At 44.2% G+C, this 23,685-nt stretch overlaps 1 long non-coding RNA gene and 2 pseudogenes across 1 annotated transcript; 1 reads left to right on the top strand and 2 right to left on the bottom strand.

Annotated features, from left to right (window-relative positions):
• Positions 1-14,412: 14,412 nt before the first annotated feature.
• LOC117861592 (uncharacterized) lies at positions 14,413-20,054 on the bottom strand. Its single transcript, XR_004641807.2, has 2 exons — positions 19,676-20,054; positions 14,413-14,855 (listed from the first exon to the last, which is right to left on the bottom strand). It is a non-coding gene; the product is annotated as an uncharacterized lncRNA (long non-coding RNA).
• LOC140223065 (disease resistance protein RGA5-like) lies at positions 14,465-19,272 on the top strand (annotated as a pseudogene).
• A 14-nt stretch (positions 20,055-20,068) lies between the features above and the next one.
• On the bottom strand, positions 20,069-21,743 carry LOC117861849 (cinnamoyl-CoA reductase 1-like; annotated as a pseudogene).
• Between the last annotated feature and the right edge of the window lie 1,942 nt (positions 21,744-23,685).

Below are 23,685 nucleotides of genomic sequence, written 5' to 3'. Positions count from 1 at the left end.
TTGCAGCAAGGGCACGAAACCAGGACATAGATCAAACGGAAAACTCGCATATCTCCATATGCACACATCCCGAATCCAAAACTAAGCAGCTACGGCTCTTGATACCACTGTGGGGATACGAGGTAGGCTACACTAGCGCAATTCAAAATTTCTACCGCGTATAACCAGGAAGAACTGCTGTATAAGGATCACGGGATTACCACTCGACGCACTACTGGTGCGGAAGATGTAGATATGCGTCGATGCAGTGAAGACGATCACGTAGTCGTACGTAGTCGATCAACGTAGTCGTACGTAGTCGATCACGTCACGTCCAGCAGCTCCTCAGCAGCTCGTCCACGCGCAGCAAGATCGCCTCCGGTGCCGCGGCTCGTCGTCGGCTCGTCGTGGCTCGTCGGCGGCTCGTCCAAGTGCTGCAGGCACAACACCTCCAAGGTATCCACACGTGCAGGGAGGAAGCGTCGCAAGCCGGACTGCTAGATCTGCGAGTTGCAACAGGCAAGGGCGTGGGAGGCGCGGCAGGTGTGTTTCGCCAAAAGGTGTGAACCCTAGGGCGCCCCCACCCCTCTATTTATAGAGGTTCCTAACGGGCCTCTGGGTCCGAGGCCCATTAGTACTTCTAAACCTAATCCAACTCGGATCAGATCCGAATTGGGCTTCCAGCCCCTTAAGTGTGTGACCCTATGGGTTCGGATACGTATAGACATGGCCCGAGTACTCATACTCGGCCCAATAGTCGGTAGCGGCCTCTAGCAAGACGTGCCAACTCCTATACGCACACGAAGATCATATCAGACGAACCATCACAACATAATATACATGCTATTCCCTTTGCCTCACGATATTTGGTCTAGCTTCAAGCCGACCGCTCTTTCTCGATCCTGTGATCCGGAATCCCTTTGTAGGTTAACTCTTAACCGTACGTAGCATGGCCATGCATTTTGGATCCGATCACTCGAGGGGCCCAGAGATATCACTCTCAATCAGAGAGGGGCAAATCCCATCTTGATTGACCATGTCTCATAGCATGCTTCTTGACAAACCCGAAAGCTACCTTTATAACTACCCTGTTACGGCATAGCGTTTGATAGCCCCTAAGTAGGTCGATCCACCTCTAGAATACATGCGACAATCTCAGGTCTATGGACAAAGCATATATGTTGTTTAAGGAGAGAACTACTTCTCGTGTTGGGTCAGTCCTAGCAGTTGTCTCCACATGTGTCCACATTATTAGTTCAACATCTCCATGTCCATGACTTGTGAAACATAGTCATCAACTAATACATGTGCTAGTCTAATATTCATGTGTGTCCTCACATGAACTCCGACTAGGGACAATTTTAGAATAACCATACAAGTAAAGAGTTTCACATACAATTCACATAATTGCAAATCAATTCAAGTAGCCTTTAATGGATATTCAATGAACACAATATACAAATCATGGATACAAATGGAATATCATCATCTCTATGATTGCCTCTAGGGCATACCTCCAACAACAACCACGTGTTTCTGATCAAAACAAGCATACCAAGCTCGCATGAAGACGAGTCCAGAAATTACAATAATCCAGATAACATATTACAGGTCCCAAATTAAGTTATAACAAACCAAGAGTTCAAATGCATAAAGGAGTGGTTCAGAGTTCAACAGCAGCAGAAAATAACGATAGTTCTAATGTCGATACATAATACCATGGTGAAGCCTGCCATGATATCAATCACCACGATCCTCACCGATCGAGGATGGGTCCCACTCAACCGTCCATCCCGGAGGGATTTGGGACACCCAAGTCACACTAGCAACCTAGTCATTCACATCCATATTATCTGAAAACTATAGCCACAAGGAAGGCTAAGTATACTTAATACTCCGTAAGACATACCCATCAGGTGGTATCTAATCCACCGACTCCTAGACATGCAAGGCTTTTTGGCTGAGGGGTTTGTTTTGCCAAAAGCTTCTAAAGTGGATCCTTACTTTCAAGTTTTAGCATCAAGTTCTAGTTGATTAACCATTCTAGGTAAGCACCTATTCTAAGCAAGCATGGTAGAACAAGTAATTTAATCAACAATCAATATTAAGCATCATCATTATTCATCTTCTTACTCAATGTAGGAAAAGAGGTCAAGCAGTCCCAAATTGTGAGAAGCAAACAATTCGAATTGGATTTCTTAACCTTGCAAGGTGGACCTAAACACACGACATATGCTATTACTGCGATGGGTTCACATATATCAACGGTTCCCGTCAATTCGCGGCGTTTGTCCAGAGCCCACTTCCCTTGGATACAATGCCCCACGGTCCCGGAACGACGTTGTACCATGCCTGCACATGTACCCACATGAGGTTGCATGGGAACCCAGTTCCAGAGAGAGTGGGGTAAAGGTCCACACTAGTTCAATCAAGTACTAGGCTTACTGATTCCCCATACTCTCAGCATATGTTTAGCACGTTCAAAAACTTGACCAAGACTCCCACACGTTTCAACCTTAGCAGTTTTTCCTCTATACAGATGGGGCATCCACCAATTCCAAAACATATTACCAAGCCCGCCTGTCAACCTTATGATTCCAACATAAGTAAATAGGCAACTCCTATAGCTCACGAGTGATAGGAAAACACTCAACTTTTACCATGTCCCTATTTAGCATAGCAACTACTCGACGTATCATGCTAGTATTCAAGTCATGGGTACTAGAAGCATGCAACTAAGGTTTCAAGCAACTCCTATGAACTTAATGCACAAACATAAGTAACATAAGTATTGCATAATTTGGAAACCAGGGTTATGCTCCGGGGCTTGCCTTCTTGTACTACACTAGCCAGTGGCTCTTCCGAAGCTTGGCTCGGGTCTTGCGTGGCCTCGATCAAGTTCACTGCAGCGCCCGAGTGTTCCTCTTCAGCTTCCGAAACCAACTCGTACGTACTGTCAGCGATATTAGCTTCTACACGAGATGCATATGCATAAGATTTACTAGACAAGATTTTAACCCTTTCTTTCTTTTCAGCCACATTCACCTAGACAAGATTTTAAACTTTTATGTCTTAGTAAAGTAAGGTGTGTTGCGATTTAGAACTCATGCTTGACTTGATGGTGATTGTGTACACATATAAGGTTTTAACAACTAATACTTCACAAAGAAGGACATGGTCATTTTGGGGTTGCTCAACATTCATTTGGAAAGTCATCCTGTTTTTGAATTTTAAACCAACACAACTTAGCATTTAAGCATTTAGACTTAAAACAGTGAGATCATCATTTAAACCAGTAGTATAAATTACACATCTAGAACAAGCATGTCGAGAGTGAACTAACATAAGTGGTTTCGCATTTTTCTCATTTTTCTAGGATTTATAAGGCATTTATTGGCTTTTACACAAAATAAATCCTATAGTGAAATATATAATAGTGACATGTCCAAAATTATTTTTTAGTGAAACTAGATAGCATCTGGAGTTGGTTTTGCATTTTTAGCATTTTTCTATAATTTCCTACACCTTTTCAAAGTTTCAGCCCTTTTATTCCATTTTAAAACAGAAAGGTTAAATACGTTTACAGAGGGGTCCTCCTAACTTTTAAACATTCATAGAAAGGCCCTGCCATTTTATGGTTTAGACCCTACAAAGACTTGGGGGCTTGCAATATGTCCCTTGGCTTCTCCGGCGGCTTGCCGGCGAAATCCTGACGAAGTCCAGCGGGGAGGGGGTGAAAGAACGGCACGGGTGTGGTCAGCAGCTCACCGGAATCGGTGCGTTGTGGAGGTCGAGGGCGGAGGGTGACCGGCGGTGGCTGGCGACAGTGAGCTTCAGGCGCGGTGGAGGGGGTTCCTGCTCCAGCACCGATGGTGACGGGGATGGCCGGGAAATTGCTTAAGGAGCTGCAGGGGTGCACGGGAGGGCGACTAGGTGGCTTAGAAGGCAGCGGGGAGGCCCGGAGGGGATGGCTCCATGACGAGGGTGCGGCGGCAGTGCTCTGGTGTGGCGGTTATGGCGTGGCAGCGCCGGCGAGGGGTGGGGAGTGCCTTTTATAGCGGCAGAGGGGTATGGGGTGGTTCAGTGAGCGCCGAGGGCGAGCTAGGGTCCACCGGGGAGCACAGGGAGGCCGGCGACTCGCGGAGCAGACCAGGACGCTCGGCGGTTGGCCGCGGTGGTGATGGGGCGTGGGCACGTGGCCGGTGAGTGGCGGGGAGTGATCTTTACCGTGGGCATCTGGTCTGTCTCGTGCGCGAAGTGGCTGGGAGGCGTGCTCGTGCTGTCATTTCGCTGGCGGGCATTGGCCGGGCGGTGGAGGCCAACGGCGGGCAGCGACGTGGCAGCGGGCATCTGCTGGAGGGCATGGCGCGCGTGCTGGGCACTGGCCGGCGAAGATCAGCCAGTCGGGAGGGGGATGTGTGGCGGAACCATCCAGCTTAAACTGGTTTAAATGCGCCTAATTGCTGCCGACGCAGCAATTATCCAAAGCGCACTTAAAACAGTATAAGCCCGCGTCCGTCGAGTGTCCCTAGGACTCCTCGAAAGATCCATGTCGTGTCTCATAGCCATACATCAGGATAGTATCCGCGATGGGATAGCATCAACAAATATTACATTTTTACATATATAGAAAAGGTACGAGTTAATACAGAACATAGGTTGAAGCAAACTTAATAGCGCATTTCCAGGACGAGGAGCATTATTGGGAGCTCTAACATTCCAGGGCTGGAAGGGTCTCTGCTGAAATGAAGGTCGATACATGGGTCGAGGAGGACCTCGATATACCACCTTCATTCTTTGTGGAGCACTCCCAAAGGTTCCAAAAGGAACATTCTTCCTTTTCAAAGCTTCTTCTTTCTTTAGGGTTTCGTCTAGGATTCTCATCTTTTCTTCCGCGGTAATGGCTGTACTTACCGCAGAGCTATAGTCGGCAAAAGTGCAGGTGGACAACTTCTCCTGCATTCTTGCATTAAGCCCTCGAAGATAACAATCTCTTTTTTTGGACTCGGTATTGACATGTTCTGGTGCATATTGGGCTAAGTGGTCAAACTCATTGGTATACTCAAGAATACTGCGGTTCCCTTGCTGTAGCCCTAAGAATTGCTCCAGTTTCATCCGCATGATACCTTCCGGCACAAACTGTGTCCTGAAGGCTTCCTTAAAGTTCTCCCATGTAACCTCCCTCCCAATTGGTTGCCTAGCCAGATAGCTGGTCCACCAGGTCCCAGCGGGACCTTGGAGCTGGAGTCCTGCAAACTCTGCCTTTTGAGTGGTGGTGCACTGGGGGATTACTCGAAACTTCTGTTCCATTGTTTGAAGCCATTCGTTAGCTTCAAGGGATGCTCAGCCTTCAAAAATATTGGAGGACGAGTCTCCAGGAACTGGGTGTAGGATACACCCCGCTCTGGATCCCGCCGATTTCCACCGTTACCGGTGTTCTGTATGATCATTTGAAGTAATCGAGCCTGTTCGGCCCCTGAGTTCATAAGGCTGGCTATGGCATCTGCCAGCGTTGGAGCTCTCGGTAAATTCTCCTCCTGGCCCCCTGACCCTGAAGCTTGTGGACCTCTTGGATCCGTCATGCTTTCAAGAGTAAACAGAACATTAATATTTAGGGTGCATTTTATCAACAGTTCCCTGCACACTAATATTTCACACATCACAGCATGACCATACATAAACCACACTTATATACATATTTATTTATAGTACATGACTTGAAGTTACTCTTAACAAAACCACCGTGCTACTCTGTCCATCACACGTATCTTACATAAATATATTACAACATCTCTCAGATAAGGTCTCGCTTCAACCATCGTAAGGGTAGATGCCTAGTTCTTCGGCATTCAGTCCTAGTCGGGCCATCGCTGCTTGTAGAATATCTTGGTCTACTGTCATCAACGTTTGCCCTGGAGGAGCGACGGGTGGGGCTTGATTCACTGAGTTCTCACTTCCTGATTCCGGCCCGGGGTCGCTCGAAGTGTAAGAAGTATAGGATGCAGATGTACTAACTCCGGAATTTCCCTCCATCTCTTCAGGATCTTCCTCTTCTTCCCCATCTTCTTGCTCCGCTTCTTCCCACTGCTGCATCGGCCCGTAGCCTTGTGGATCTAGCCCATCGGTGTTGGCATTGGCCTAGGCAAATTGTTGATTTCCCACGGGAGCTTCACCTTGATCATCTTCCATGTCAACATCAAACCCTTCTAAGTTCTCATGAGCGTACAGATCAATCTCAGGAGCTGCAGGTGGAGCAAGATTTTCCTCCACTCCTACCACATCCACTAACTGGTCTGCTTCTTCTGGGTTCGGTGGCTAGGGCTCTTCTGGTGGTGGAGGCAGTGGAACATTGATGATGTTTTGCGCAGGTACCTGGGCCTGCATCTCCTCCAAAGCCAGACGAAGTGATAAGATCTCGTCCAGCTGCTGGAATCTTTTTGCTTCAAGCCTATTAACATTGGATTTGGCTTCCTCCCTTGCTCTATCTGCCATGCTCCTGCTGGCCTCTATGAATCCTTGCATCACCCTGAGCTTCTCTTCATATTCGTCTATTCTTCTGGACTGTTCCCTCATTATTTTCTCCATGTCGTGTTCCCTTGTCAATGCCGCCTTTTTGTACAATTCCTTATCATGTCGGGCGCCCATTAACTCCATCTTGGCATCTTCATTTTTCTGCCTCTGATTGTAATACTCTCTAATGCAAGACTGATGTAAGTTGTACATAGCCGTCATGTAGTCAGAAGCAGCAGCAACCAAGATGTCGTGCTCTACACGAGAAGAGTTCTTCAGAGCTTTAATTCTCCTCTTCCAGATCCCGTCATCTTGATTCTTGATAGGATAGAACCGAGCAGAGCTCGACCCTATCCCTACTTTATGCTTTTCACATAACTCGGTGAGAGCAGTCATAGCCGCCCTTTCAATTGTGTCATTGAACTCAAAGCCTGACTCCATTACTTCTTCTAGACGCCAATTGGGATTGGTGTCTTCATCTGGAATATGCACATAAACAGTGCAGTATTGTTTGTGACCCGTATCTTCCTTCCTCCAATAATATTCTGGAGGGTTATGAAAGCCTAATTCCTGCAGCGTCTTCCATAGCAACTGCACAAATCCTGGCTTATCCAGATAATGGCCGCGGGATCATCCATCTTGATCGGTGTATCCTTCCTTAAACATCCTATAAAAGAAACGAGGTCAGGTCTAACGGCACTCACCAAACCCAAAATTTTTTAAAATATGCTTATGCAACATGATGCAACGATTCCTACGGACTCACAGACTCATATACACACTCGTAAAGAAATTGGTGGCATCGTAATCTCTCCCTAAATAACAGACTACCAAATACTAGCGACACGCAGCAAACAGTTAGCATCTGCAAAACAAACAACCAGTTAACACTACTGCCACCTGTGACTCATGTTTTCTTTATTTTAAAATAGAGTCTCAGTTTTTAATGGTAATATCTGTTGATTATCCCAACCTACGGCTCTGATACCAGCTGTGGCGGAACCGTCCAACTTAAACTGGTTTAAATGCGCCTAATTGCTGCCGACGCAGCAATTATCCAAAGCGCACTTAAAACAGTATAAGCCCGGTCGTCCGTCGAGTGTCCCTAGGACTCCTCGAAAGATCCACGTCGTGTCTCATAGCCATACATCAGGATAGTATCCGCGATGGGATAGCATCAACAAATATTACATTTTTACATATATACAAAAGTTACGAGTTAATACAGAACATAGGTTGAAGCAAACTTAATAGTGCAGTGTTAGGAGGAGTTCTAGGACTTAAAACATAAACGATTCAGGTGGAGAGGAGCATTTAAAAACTTCTTCTAAGGGTATTGTGAGACTCATAACAATACCCTAGGGCTTCGGGGCTTCCTCCTCGGTGGACTCCTGCGGTGCTTCTGAAAAGATAGCCACAAGGGATAACCCTGAGTACGAGGTACTCTGCAAGTCTTACCCGACTAACCAATATAATAGTTTTTCTTTGGAAGTATATGCTAGCTTTTTGGTGTACTTGGCTGATACATTTTTGCCGAAAAGCTTACTACAAGTGATGCCTTAGTTTTATCTTTTATGTAGGTTAAGTTATTACCTAACCATTCTAGATGATGAGGAAAGATTAAATGCAACACTAAGGTATTAAGTCATACATCCATCATTAACAGAAAGGTATAACACTTATAACTTTATGCTACGATGCTCAATAGTGATCAAGTGCATTCATAACCGAGAATTGCGGCGATCCGGATCATATTACATCCTGCAGGAGAGTACCCCGATCACCAGCTATATACGACTGTCCAGGTCGTACACAACGACCTTTCGATTAGCAAAATCAATGATTGGGAATAAGACTACCCGGACCCAGGGACGCACCCCCACATGGGACCCCACGTCTGGCCCGATCACCATGTGAGTTTCAGGCTACGCCCCTGCCAATCTCCAGCACGTCAAGCGCGGGTACGAAGTATTCCCGATCAGAGAGTTTACTAACCTAGTGGGCTTTACTGGTCCCATACCCAGTAAGTGATCAGATGATTATCACTTGATCAAAGGTTAAGACAACGAATCGGGCCTTAACCAAATTAATCTAGCAGACAGAACTACATCCTTAGCTTCTGTCCGCTTCTTAATTTCCATGCCATCTTTCCATAATTTAGAGGTATGACTCAAAAGTTTTCCCTAAGGTTGGTAAACCAAGTATTTAAGCAACTAAGCAATTCTAGACTTGGGTTATCTACTAAAGGTTTGAACAAGTGGCAAAGATGTCCTTAAAACAAGGTATGATCATGCACAAGAATAGGTTTCAAGCAACTCCTAGACTTAGTGCATACATATAGCAAATAACTAAATATAGGACACATGAAATATTGACTTCAAAATAATAGGTGTAATGCACCGGGGCTTGCCTTGTTCGCTTAAAAAGTTAGTACTGTCCGAAGGGTTGGCCTCGCAGGGGACCAATTCAAAGATTTCTTCAAACTCCGAAGATCCTTCTGAAAATTTCAAGTAATCTCCTTCTGGTGCTTCGGGGTCTATAGCACAACATATGCAGGGGTTAGGAATGCAAATTTTGAATATAAGACTATACAACTTTCCTTCATGATAAAGTTGCAAGCCAACAAGGACTATACAATTTATCATGATAAAGTTGCAAGCCAACACACAAAAGAAACCCGAAAAGATTAGCCCACATTTTTATTTTCTTACTTAACCTTACTTAAGGCCTTTCTTTTATTTTTAGAAAAGGTTATAATTATTTTCTAACTTGAAAACCTAATTTCCTATAAGTTAAGAATAATTTGTGGTTATGAAAATGTTATTCCATATTTTATGCATTTTATAAAGATTAAGTATTTATTTAATTACCTTAAAAGAAAGGCATTAAATAAATACCTAAATTTTTATTGTTTTCCTAGGGTATAAAAATTTTAATGCATAAAGGAAAATAAAACAAGCCTAACAAAATTAGTTTCACTAATTTTGGACACTCCTAGAAATTTATGTGATTTAAATGGTGAGATGCGGATTTAAACTAATTATTCTATAAAGGAAATCTAAATTTTTCCGAAAAACACCCCCGGGTAACTTTTCTCACGCGGCTCTACTCTACCCCCTCTTACTTGCGCTGGGCCCGTGGCGCCGACCCACCCCTTCTCCTATTCCTTCTACCCGCCGGCCTCCTTTCTTCCCCGGCCGGGCCTTACTGGGCCGATTCTCCTCCTCTCTTCTTTTCTTTCTACCGGTGACGGCCCAACGGCCCACTTTCCTTTTTCTTCTTTTTCCGCAGCGCCGGCCTGCTGGCTTTTCTGGGCCTCCGGCCTTTCTCTCACGGCCGTCCGACTCCGGCTTCTTGGGCCTTCAGAGTGCTGGCCCAACAGACGCCCGCGCCCGACCGGCCTTCTTCTCCTCCTCCTCTTTTCCACTGACGCGCGGGCCCAAGGCTCCAGCGCCTTCTTCTTCCTCCCGCCAAATCCCGCGCGCGACAGGGGGCGGCGCGGCTCGCCGGCCGGCGCCCTACCGGCAACGGGGCTAGGCCAGGAAAGCACCTCCGTGCCCTCACACACCCGTGCGTGGCAACAGCTCCTCGGGAGACGGCCGGAGCCATTCCCTCCACGGCGGCGAGCGGCGGCACCTACGGCCGGTCGCGGCTACGCGCGATGACGGCGCAACCTACCCCAACGGCTACTACTACACCATCCTAGCATCCTAGGGACCTGCCTAAGACTACCCAAGAAGGAAGAGAACAAGCGCAAGGGGGTGCTCACCGTGAGCGGGAGGTGCGGCGACGGCGGACAGGAACGGCGGCGGTTTAAGGCGTGCCTGCGGAGAGGCTGGGCAACAAGCTGCTAGGGTTGCTGGTGGGGTGTGGGTGGAGGTGTGGACGGAGGGAATCGACGGGAGCTGCGGTGTGGTGGGAGTATTTCACCCGGCGGCGGTGGCTTGGATAGAGGAGATGGCGGCGGTAAAAAGGATAGCGGTAGAAGCGGCGGCGCGGGAGCGGTAGTTATTCAAGCTTTCACCGCGCGCATGGTTGCCACCGTGGTCTACTCGTAGGCTTGCGTGGTGAAGAGGTGGCGTAGCTGTTGCGCTGGCGAGCGACCGACGACGGCGGCGGCGACACGTCCTGCCTGCTCTGTCATCCTTCCCCCCCTTTCTTCTGACGCCCGAAACTTCAGAGCTCTACCACGGCCGATTCCAAATCCGACGGTCCCCAAGTCGCTTAAACAAAGTTGTAGATAAACTTGAATCCTTCAACTTTTATTTTGGCTCTACCCCGAGATAAACATCCGAGCACAGTGAAATTTGAATTTTTCTTTCTGCTTCAACTGAATTTCGCTGAACTCAAAGTTCAGTTCGTCAGTTATCTGACAGTGCTTTTTACCTCACTTTGTGATTGAGTTCAGTGATCCAAATCCTTTCCTTGTAGTCCAACTTCTACCCAATTGTGTTCTACTATCTTCAAGGTTTCCATTTTGCCCAAAAACACCTACACCTTTTGGTCTACATTCCTCTGAAATCAACTCCAAAGTCAGCCATGTACTGCTGTTTTCAGACTTAGCTAATTTCAGTGATGCAATTACAGTGACGAGATGCTGAATTTAAGCCTTTATTTGAAATAGCTCCCTCTGCTATTCTTGATCAACAACACCCAAATCTAGTAGTACAAAGTCCACACTTTAATATGATGTAGTTGTTTTGATCCACTTATTTGAAAAATTCATCAGAAATTAATTTCCAAAATGGACTCTGCTGCTGTTTTCTGAATTTTCTATTGTCGGACGATGAACAGTAATGTTGAATTTCCATTTCCTTTCTTTGATTCTTTTGAGATATTTAGGACCATTTCTGTTCCAAATTCTTGATCCTCAAGTTCTAATTACCCTTACACCTTCATCCCATATTTTTGCCGAATTTTTCTGAATTTCAAATTCAAAATTCAAATTTCGGTCAAATTTGACCCGAATTTGATTTTTGGCCAATTTCTTTTTCTTTTCTTCACGAATTGCTTCCAATTCTTCAAATTCACTTTGATGACTAAAATGGCAGGTGTTACAGGATGGCGCGGGTGCGCGATTGGGCGAGCGCCCGGGGACGTCCCGTCCCATCGCCGGCGGCGAGTGGCCGGCGGCGCTGCACCAAGGGGCCATCGCGACGTGGCGTGCCGCAACACCCTGTGTGCGATCACGTGCATGTGCGTTCGCGGTGGTGTGCATAGGCAGCATGTTTGGGGCTGATTTTCTCCAATATTCAAATTCAAACTTCAAAAATTTCCATATATAAAAGTTGTAGTTCAAACCATACTCTTCAACTTCTACAGAAGCCTATGGGTGAAATTCTCAACCAAATTTGAGATAAAACGGTTGGAATATTGGTGGAACACCAGCTTGGCTGTTTTGAATTTCCCCTAAATTTTGCTGAATTTTGATTCAAAAATTGAAAGCCTTCCACTCAAAATCAGTGAAAGCTCAAATAACAAAAGTTGTTTGTTTTCAAAAGTTCTACAACTTTTATATTGGTCAAAAGTTGACATTTTCAACACTTAGTGAATTTGAAAGGTCTTTAGAGTTTGACATTTTGAACTTGGACTGTTTTCTACTCTATCCTCCTAAATTTTCTTGTTTTCACCTTTGGATTCTTGTTTTGCCCCTATTGACTTCCTTTCAACCTTTTTGTGGGGTTTTCAACACTTAGAAAATTAAGGTGCATTTGAAATTTGACAAGTGGCAAATTTGAGTGTAGTGTGATTTGTTTGCTTGATTACTCTTGATTTGCTTTGCTAATTACCAGAGATGTTACACTCGCTAGGCTTCCAGCAGGCTTCTCAAGCAGCAGCAGAGGCTGGGGAAGCCGTCCGGGGAGTGGCGGCAGCGGGTGTCAGGGTCGCCACCCGAGTCGCCCATCACGGACGACGCAGGGGCTGTTTATGACAGTGCCAGTGGTGACTCCATTATTTCAACTCTCAAGGTATGAATACTTCGCTGGACAGTGACAACTACTGCCAAGTTGATGTTGTTTTAGACTTCTCTCAGTTTCTACTAACTTCTCTTTGGCTTTTCAGGACGGGAATCACCTAAAACTTGGCATTGACTACTTGAGTCTTTGCTGGATTGGTGTCCAGTTTCCATCAGCATGTGGGACAGTGGAAGGAAGTAATCCAATTTTACAGAAGACCCCGTCAGGAGGGACATCGAAAGGGGCAGTGCATGATTTTGAATAGTTGACCTTAAGACCGGTACATTAGGCAATTGTTTCAAGAAGACCGTAAGACCAGTAGATTGGAGTCACCTAAACAGGCGCCAGTATAGCATACACCTTATGACATTTTTGCTTCGGTTGCCTGTTATTCCATTGACAAAAAAATGACAAAGGATGTCACAAGGAAAAATATACTCCTCTGTTAACAAGTATACGATGTTTTTGAATTGCGTCAAGACATGGTTTTCACTTTTCACTAAGTAACTTTGAACATAAATTTTAAATGATAATTTGATAATAAATCTAGCTCAAGGTATCAAATATTATGAAAAAATTTATTTGACGATCGGTCGCGCAAGCCCACGAGCGCCTAACCGATGTGGCCTTCTGCGGCACGATGGGAAAAGTGGGCTGTTGTGGCCCACGCCTTTTTTTTCCTGGTTTCACCTCTAAAAGATGTGATAATTTTTTTCTGGAGTGTCCATTTTTATTTCCGTTTGCACCACTGTATTTCTTTATGATAGGATCTACAAAACAAGATCCATATGCATATGTTTTGAAATATTTTTTTACGTATTAGCAACTTATATTGAATATATATATTAGCTACTTATGCATTAAGCATGTAGCAACTTATGTGTAAACCTCTTAACAAATTATGCACATAAATTGCAATTATGCACATAAATTGCTGAAATAATAATTTTATTGTCATATTGCTTACCCTAAAGTATCTAAATAAGTCGCCACATTACAAGCATATACTATATAAGTTGTTATACTGTTTGCACACAGTTGTTACACATCCTTTTCATATGTGGGTACATTTATCTCTATATAAATTTCCTATTGGACGAGTAGATGTACAATATAAGATTAAAGGTTGATACATAATCTCTATGTTGATACATTACATGTACATAAGGTTGATACATAATCTCTATGTTGATACATTACATGTACATAAGTTATTACACCATATCTATAAAAGTTATTTCATAGCTATACATAAGTTTAATACATAAGTTATCACACACTTTGTACATAAGTTGCTACTATATAATCAATATAAGTTGCTAGTTATATAAAATATCTTCAAAACATATCAAATATCGATCTAGTTTTGTAGATTTTATTACTAGAAACGCGACGGTACAAATGGATTTAAAACAGATGATCGTTAACAGAGTTATGATCATTTAAAGAAAATGTGTCTACTTATTAATACCAACGTCATAGGCGAAATCAACATCATTGTTGAGGGGCTACGCGTGAAATCAACATCGTTGTTGAGGGGCTACGCATGAAGCACTTGATGATTTTTCAGACAGGTGCCGGCACATAATTGCTCGATGTACCCACATGTGACTAGTTAGAGGGGGGTCGCGCGTTGAGTTTTTGCGTGACAGGTCGCGTGTTATCCCGATCCAAACATTATGCACTAAATGTCATAACAAATCTAATAGTATTGCACACATGAGTGATCTAGATAGTTATTTTTACGTTCTGTAGTTATCAACAGTAAAGTTAAGAAAGACTCACTGCTCAATTTCTAAAAAAGGCATATGTACAGAAAATGGAGGGATTGTTTTGATTGCAGTTGTTAGCAGACCTGGTACGGTGTAGCAATCGCGTAGAACAAGCTGTGGTGTATTCTTAAATTCCACGACGCATAAGGTAACTTCTAGTGATTTTCTGAACCTACACGACCACGCTGACAATATTTGACCTGGTAAGCCTCTTTATTTTTTCCAGTACACGCGTTGGTAGCATGCGAAACTTCCTGCGCATGACAAGTGCTGGGCTATAAGAGATCCAAGCGTCATTCCAGTACCCGTTACAGCAAATTTCTTGCTAACTTCTATAGAGTGCACAGGAAGAGATGGTTGGGGTGACGGCGAGTGCTCTGATGGGGGTGATGAACCCCCTCCTCGGTAGGCTCGGCAGCCTGTTGGAGAGGGAGGATGTCAACCTCCAAGGTGTCCATCGGCAGGTCATCTTTCTGCGAGAAGAACTAAGAAGCATGAGCACCACCCTAGAGATGGTGTCCGAGTCGGAGGAAGCAAGCTTGCAAATAAAGGAGTGGATGGGTCAGTTGAGGGAGCTGTCATATGATGTCGAGGATTGCATTGACATCTTCATGCACCGCCTTGGCCATGTCGCAACCTGCAGTGGGTTCATCCAGAAGATCATAAGCAAGGTCATCACTCTGAAAGCACATTATCATATCGGTATTCAGATTAATGAGCTGAAGGAACGCGTGATGGAGGTTAGTGATCGGCGCAAAAGGTATAAGATCGATCCATCCACCTTATCTCCAAAGTCAGTGGCAATCGATCCCAGGTTGCCTGCACTATATGAGGAGGCAGATAGACTCGTGGGTATAGATAGACAAATAGACAAACTTGTCCAATGGCTCAATGATGGCATTAGTTTGCACACACAGCGCAAGGTTGTTTCAATTGTGGGATTCGGGGGATTAGGCAAGACAACACTTGCTAATCAGGTCTTCCAAAAGGTTCGAAGTCAATTTAACTGCACAGCCTTTGTCTCCATGACCCGAAGCCCTAATGTCACTAAGATCCTCAGTGACACACTACTGCAGTTTCTTAAGAGTAGCCCAGTTACAGAAGATCAAAATCAACACATTGCAAGGTTACAGGAAGATCTTTATCTCAAAACATTAGAATATTCACAGCTTGTGAAGATGAACAGAGATTACCTTCAAAATAAAAGGTACGTATTAATACATGAAAGAAACATGTCTTTTATGTTACAATGATCAATAGCATGCATATGCATTAGCTACATCATGACATATGAAATCTGCCTTCTCTTTACAAAGGCACTTAAAGTTCAACTAAAAACAAAATTAGACTGATTTATCAAGGAAATTTTTGAATTTGTTGCTCTGGGTGTCTCTTTGTATATACTCCATTCACTTGTGTGCATATGCACAATAAAAGTTTAAAAAAATCAAACAGGTATACATATTTTTTTCTGGATAGAAAACTTTTGGAGATAAAAATAAAAATAGGTAGTTCTCCAAAAGAAATGGCTCAATCAATTGTGCTTGAAACAAGACATATATTCAGGTTCAACTGAGTTTCCCCTAGCTTACTGCAGAATGCCCAACACTTGATAGATCAAAATACCTTTTTATAGAAGAAAGTATCAGAAAACATCATTCAGACTTGAAGACTTGGCCCCTGAAAAAATGGTTAAAGCACACCAGCATACACACTTCAAGTACTGGATTTGGCACTGCTCGACAAAGTACCTTCCAAATAATATGCACACTATTGCGAATTCCCTGTTGGCTAAGTGGCAGCATATGTTTGGGCGTTTGGATCTGTTTTTAAAGTTTAGCAGTAACATGTAGATTTTTGAAGTCTATATCATAGGATGGTCATGTATGCAAGTATGGCAATATGCAAATTTATCGAGTCCATAGTTCCTTATCTACCCTTACATCAAGTTTCCTTTATTTATTTAGTGGTTATTTTGGATTGCGATTAATGCAATGCTTCATCTTCAACAAATTGCCTGATAGGTACCTTGTCATAATTGATGATCTATGGAGCAAACAAGCTTGGAAAGAAGTACAATGTGCTTTCCCCCAAAACAATAATGCAAGTAAAATAATCACAACTACGCGAATTGAAGATGTGGCTAAATACTGCAGCATTCCACACAAAGAATACATTTACCCTATGATGCCCCTTGATAGCGATGACTCAAAAAGCTTGTTCTTGAAAAGGATCTTCTATCACAAAGATGATTGCCCTCTTGAACTGAAAGAAGTTACTGATGATATACTAAGAAAATGTCATGGCTTGCCACTAGCTATAGTTAATATTGCTAGCCTATTAGCAACTAAACCAATCTGTAAAAGGGAGTGGGAGAGGGTGCGAAATTCTCTTGGATCTGCAAATGAACAAGATCATCAGCTGGAACTTGTTAAAAGAATATTGTTTCTTAGCTATTCTGATCTACCCCACTATTTGAAGATATGTTTCTTGGATCTAAGCATATTTCCAGAAGATCATGTGATCGGGCGGTTGTGTTTAATTAGGAAATGGATAGCTGAAGGATTTATTGCAGAACAACAAGGACAACGCTTAGAGGATACTGCAGAAAACTACTTTGGTGAGCTCATCAATAGAAACATGATCGAACCAGTAGGCACTGACTACAGTGGAAGGCCAAGAGCTTGCCGGGTACATGATATAATGTTTGATCTTATTATATCATTATCAGTTAAAGAAAATTTTGTCACTATAATGGATAATCATAAGTTGACACCTTCGGTTAACAAAATTCGGCGTCTATCACTCCAGGGAAACTGTGCAGAACAAAGTCTCTGGTTAGGGGCAAACAGTTTGTCTCAAGTTCGGTCATTTACTGTATTTGGTGATGTTGGGAAGATACCATCTCTCTTGAATTTTCATATTTTACGAGTCCTAGATATACAAAATTGTCCTACACTAGAGGACAGAGACATTGAGAATATTGGAAGTTTGAGCCACTTGAGGTATATAAGTCTCTATAATAGTAATATTGGTAAGATCCCAAGCCAAATTGGAAGGCTACAACATTTGCAAACACTCGATCTCAGAGCTACAAGAATAAAAGAACTGCCAGCAACTATTGCTCAACTACACCAATTAGTGCGCCTATGTGTGCCTAATGGTGTAGGATTACCAAATGGGATTGGTGACATGACAGCTCTAGAGGAGCTCTCGATGCTGGATGCAAGCAAAAACTCACCAGAAGTTGTGCAGGAGTTAGGAAACCTAACCAAACTGAAGGTGCTTGGGATTAAGTGGTGTGGTGATAATGCAATTAATGATGAAGGAAGCTTTAAGAAATCTTTGATCTCATCTTTCAGTAATCTAGGAGAAAGAAACCTCCACTCCCTAAGGATTGACACTACGGAACGTTGTTCTATGGATTTCTTGTTTGATTCATTGTGCCCTCGTCCATGTCATGTGCAGACGTCTAGCAACATCCCAATTTTCACTAGGCTCCCAAAGTGGATATCCTACCTCAGTACTCACCAACTTGGTTATTCTTATAGAAGAAGTGGGAGGTGGAGATGTAGATGTGCTCAAAGACTTGCCTGCTCTACGCTGTCTCCAAATTTTCACAACAGAATACCCGCAGGAATCGCTCACTATCAGCCCCAATGGATTCCAGTGTCTCGAGGATTTCCATTTCCGCCCTTCTATGTACATGAAAAAGAAGAAGGGAATGATGAGCCTGATATTTGAAGCAGGTGCAATGCCAAGGCTCAACCGGCTTTGGTTTAGATTTGTTGTACATGATACACTATCCACATATGGAGCCAACTTTGATTTTGGCATTAGCCTCCTTTCCTCCCTCAAATGTCTCTGGGTCAGTATTAATTGTCGGGGTTCAATGGTTTGGGAGGTGGAGGCTGCCAAGGCCACCATTACAAATGCAGCAGCTCTCCTTCCTAACTGTCCAAGGCATGAAATCCATATATTTGGGGAAGAGGAGATGGTGGAGGACGAGGAGCACAAGGAGGACGGTGGTACTGCAGATCAACCAGATGGTGCCCCCACACGACAGAGTAAGATTCTTAAGGTTTTTGGCATTTCTTTTTCTTCATTTGAAGTTGTGTTTCAAGCACAGCTTGCTGCACCAGTATTTATTCTGTTTACTTATGTAGTTGGTTTGGGCTATGACTAAAACAGGGTGATGCCTTTGCCGTCATCCCAGTGTCATCAGTGTCTGCCCTAGTCTTGGTGGGCAAAAGGCGCCATGGAAAATAGTATGCTCTCAGCAGAGTGCTCCAATCATACATTACAACGGCATATTTCAAAACCAGCAAAATTGCAGTGGAATGGATCAAATTAACGCTACACTCAGGCATTTTATAATGGTTTTGTCTAAATTAGGCTCCTCCAGCATACATTTCTTGATTGTCTTGATTACTGTAAGAAGAAACAGAGAGTAAAGTTTTCAAAAGTAGTATGTCACATGCTTTTTGATACAGCTTATGTTATCAAATTATGTTCCTGAGCTGTAAGGCAGAGAGCCTGAATAGGCAAAAACGTCCGTCATAAAGAGAAGTAATGTCACAATAAGATATTACTCTCCAGTCTCCACTGGGAAATATCACCGCTTTTATCTTTCTATTGGTACCAAATAAAGCAAGGTTTCAACAGAGGAAAAGGAAATCTTTAGCCACTGTGACTCATCATTTTAGAAGCATAGGAGCATATCTATATAAATACATGGGCCACAAAGCTATCTTAAAGCCATAGCTCAGTGGAGAATTTCTCTGTGTTGTTAAAGTGTAAAAGGAGTTCAAGTGTCATATCTCCGATTTGTCTGGTTCTGGAAAACTAAAAATGCACGGGTATCTTCAGGACAAGATGTGAACGATTAGCATTCTAGAAATTAAACGCATGCTTTGAAAGGAATGAAGCAAACCATGGTTCAGACTAGAGAGTGCAACGTTGTATAGATTCAGGCAGTAACGGGCACATGGGTTGGCCACTGCTATATATACTGAGTTATAGTCACATTACATATTATAAAGCAGAAGGGTTAGCCTCACCATTTGGTTTGCAGTTCATGGATCTGAAATGCTCCTTTATTTGTGCCTTGGCAGTCAGAACTAAGACTTATCTATTTTTCTTTTATTACATGGATTGAGAATAACCTCAATAATTTGACTCACAGCTTCTCTCTGTTCATGAATAATTGTGCCAGTTAACCAAATTTTCAGTTATCTCGCTCCTTGCCGAATGAGAGAAACAAAAGGGGCAGTAATCTTTTACAGGACGCACACATCATGGCTCAATATATCATAACTTCACTGCAGAGTAAGTAGCAAACCCGCAACAAACGGCAATAAAGGTGGTTTCAGTTTCAGACGCTCAAGTTCATATTTCAGAACTCAGAACTTCAGAAGGGTAATTCAAAAAGGAAAAGTTCAGAAGAATAGCACTCACTATTGATGGCCTGTGATTAGCCATACCGGCCTGACCGCTGCGGGTTCGCCTCCTCCGCGCTTCCTCCGCCGACCGCCGACGACGTCGGATCAGCAGGCCCCGGACTCTCGCTATTCACTCGCCGTTGACTCGTTGAGCCCCTGACCCCGCCCCCTCCGCCTCGCAGCTTCGCCCGTCGCCGTCTCGCCGAGACGCCGCCGTTATGGATAGGAAAAAAATGGGCCCTCGTTGTTCCATGTTTGGGCTAGTAGAAAGTAAGAACTTTTGAGCCCTAAATATTTCGCCATCTTGGGCCTCGACAGTACAGCCCAGGTTGAACAGGCCCGGACAGGCATCCGTTTTCAGATTTTTTTAAAAAAAAAAAGTTTGCATAACTATGCTCGCCGGTTAGTTTTATATGCTCGAGAGGCTCTTCCCTGCGTTTGATTGCGGTTTCTAGCTGACAAATCGGCCCCTTTGATTGCAGGATTAGTTTGCTCGTCGGTGGCGACGACGGGAAGAGATTCACGGCCCGATCGAGCAAGAAGGGAATGTATATACTTAGCCGTGACGGGGTACTGCGGGAAGAGGTCCCGGAGCACGGCGACGAGCTGGGCGAGGTGGAGCACGGCGACGACGCAGAGATAGCGGCCGGCAGCGCCGGCGCCCTCGTAGACCAGCACGTGCGCGCGGGCAACGTCGCGGACGTCGACGTACGCGGCGACGGCGTTGGGGTAGGCCCTCTTCGTGCCCATGACGTAGCGCCCGATGTGGTGGTTGGTTAAGTTGAGGGCCTGCTGCAGCGTCGGGCCGACGGTCATGCACCGCAGCACCACCGCCAGCCGCAGCCCCAGCCTGGCGGCCTCCTCCGTCGCCGTGATCTCGGCCATCATCTTGGCACAGCAGTACCAGTTCTGCACGTAGATATATGTGTTTCACTTAATCACTTTTGATGACAATTGGAGTCATGAGACAAGAGGGAAAGGAGGCGATCGATCATCAGGCTGACTTGTGTTCGTCTGCAGAAGTCGTAGTCGCTCCAGCAGGCCTCGTCGAGGACGGCGTCGGGGCTCCAGCCGGGGTCCATGTGCGCCGCGCCGTAGGAGGTGAGCACGACGCGGCGCACGCCCTCGCCCGCCGCGGCGCAGTTCACGTACGTTCCGGGTGCCATCCACGGCCACCGGCACGAGCTCAAGCGGTCGTGTGAACACGTGTCAGTTAATGTGTGATGATCTTCCTGGCGTACATCGTCAGCTTCCTTACACGATGTCAAGGGAAGAATTGAGCTCTGTGAAACCACTGACATACAGGGTCGTTGGACACCGGGGAGGCGACGTGGAAGACGCCGTGGCAGCCGCTGGACGCGGCTCGGAGGGACTCGTAGTCCAGGACATCGGCACGACACAGGGTGAGCCTCTCCTTGGCCCCCTCCAGCGCAAGCAAGTCCGCGTTCTTGCTGTCCCCTTCATATATGCAGTTATGCAGGGTTTCTAGCTGGGAAAAACGGCACCAAAGATAAAGATAAGGAAAGCAGTGAGGAAAGCGAAGATCAAGGGTTCTGTTTTGACGGCATCGTCTCTCCAGGCGGAGAATATCTGAGTTTTGGGACTTTCCAACAACTGGAAATTAAGAACCTATGGAAGAACAAGACAGTGGCGATTGACAAATATGGTACAAACCTGAGTCATTGAAGTCAAGTTTGCAATGGGATCAGGAGATAGGCCGGAAAAGCTGGAAGACATGAGCAATCTCTCTCCTTGAAAGAGAAACTACTCTCAGGGGCACAAGAAGAAGAAAACCCGGCAGTGACAGGCCTCACTGCGGCCAATAAGTTATCATGCCCAAGCCCAACAACTGGGACTCAAATGCCCCCATGGTAGACTAGTCCAGTCAAGAAGAACCTCCCATGATTGATAATCAGATGGAACATAGTGCAATGTTAATTAGTGGAGATGCTTCACAATAACCACTACGCCAGATTTGATTTGTGCTGATACAGGCAAATTAGCGTGCTGGCGGGCATGATTGGCACCCGCCAGCACAAATCTTCCTTGGCCGGCGGGGGAGCACCCACCAGCACAGTGGCCATTGTGCTAGCGGTGGGCTTATGTCGCTCGCCAGCACAAATCTCGCCCATCTATGGCCGCGGGCATCTTCTTCCCCAGGCAACCTTCCATTTGGAGCTTGCCCGAGAGGAGCTTGGGAAAAGCTCAAAAACACCAAATCTAAGGGGGAAGGTTTTGCTCTTGATTCTTTGGAGGAGGTGGCAATATAATGTGAGTTTATGCCATTCCAACCTTATTTTTCAACTTCTATCCATCATTTTTAGCTTCATTAACTTGTCATCTAGATCTAGATCTAGAACTAGGAGAGCGAGGAGGGGAGAGAGAGAAAATAACTAGAAATGGATTATTTTGTAATAAAATTCTATGGTCATATTATAACCATTACAATGCTATGTTTGTTATTTTAATGTAATATAGAATTGAGTTTGATTATATTTTTCCTATTTATTAATTATTACATCCATAGTTTTAATTAATGAAGTTGATTATCTCAATATATAATTGAGTTTGACTTTTTTCCTTCTTCTTATTAATTATTACATCCAAGGTTTAATTGAGTTTCATTTAGGGTAATATAGAATTGTTTTTTATTAAATTTCTTCTTACTTATTAGCTATTACATCCATAATTTAATTTAGTTTATAGAATAGCTCATTAAATTAGTTAATATAAAATAGAATTCGTTGTTAAAGATGGATCATAGAGCATGGATTTATAGCATACAGAGATATTCGCATACTTTCATGTTAGAGGTATCGAAGTTTGTGGAGGCTGCGAAGAAGCACGCTCGCATTTGCAAGATAAAGCAAATACGTTGTCCGTGTTTTGACTATAGCAACAATATTGTATGGGAGGATACTAATGTCATCAAGAGGTATTTGATAAAGCGATATTTTGTGGATGGATACACAATTTAGTCCCACCATGGTGAGGCAAGAGGTACTTCCAACAACACAGACATCGATATTAGTTGTGTTGAAGTGGGTGGTGATGATGCAAATGACAATGATCATGTTATGATGGATGATGATTACGACTGTGGAGATCAAAATGGTGATCAAACAGATATGCGTGTGGAACCACAGGTGGACGAGGAACGTGATGTTGATATGGAGGACATGTTGCGCCACATTGAACCGGAAGTGTTGCTAGGGAGTGCTAAAGGGTTAGAGAATTTCGAGACATTCAAGAAGGCAGCAAAGGACCGTATGTATGTGGGATGTGGGAAGGCTAAATTCGGCTGGTCAGACAATAGTTTCAATGATCTCCTTACTCTGATGGGCAATTTGCTCCCGAAGTCTAACTTGGTGTCAAAAAAATACATACCAAGCAAAGAAGATTATCAATCCATTGAAGATACGTGTGCAAAGAATATACGCGTGCAGGAACCACTGTATATTGTATTGCGATGAGTATGTGGTATTGGAAAAGTGTCCAAATTGCGATGCTACCTGTTACAAAAGTAATGCTGATTTCTGTGAGGATCGTGCCGGTTCCTCCATCGGGAATAAGAGGAAAAAGGTTGCAAAGAAAAAGTGCTAGTGCTCAAGTACCACAAGTAACCTCTCGGTACTGCGCTATGTGGATATTACGTGTACGAGTTCCTCAGAAATAATGGGAGATACCGGACGAACCCTAAAAACGTAAGTCTCTTATACACTGCCATGTGCTAACTTCCTAATGGTAATACATCCTAATATTCATTTACTATATACCTGCAGATGCCTAGGATCAACATTCGCGATGCAGCGCTCGAAGACAAAGGCATCGACAACATTTGTAGGGACATGGCGAGGTTCATCCAACGCGAGATTTGTCATGAGGATGGAGCATTCTTTGATCAAGATGGCGTGTTGATGATGAACGCAAAGGTCTTCGTAGATGAACGTAGTAGTTTTAATATTAGCAAGGTAAAGAATAGCTCTATTCTACATGTTGAATTATATGAATTATTTATTATTCAAG

Source organism: Setaria viridis, chromosome 6 (genome assembly GCF_005286985.2).
Source record: "Setaria viridis chromosome 6, Setaria_viridis_v4.0, whole genome shotgun sequence".
NCBI lineage: Eukaryota > Viridiplantae > Streptophyta > Magnoliopsida > Poales > Poaceae > Setaria > Setaria viridis.
The sequence above is the reverse complement of the archived record's forward strand: the minus strand, read 5'-3'. Positions and strand labels throughout refer to the sequence as shown.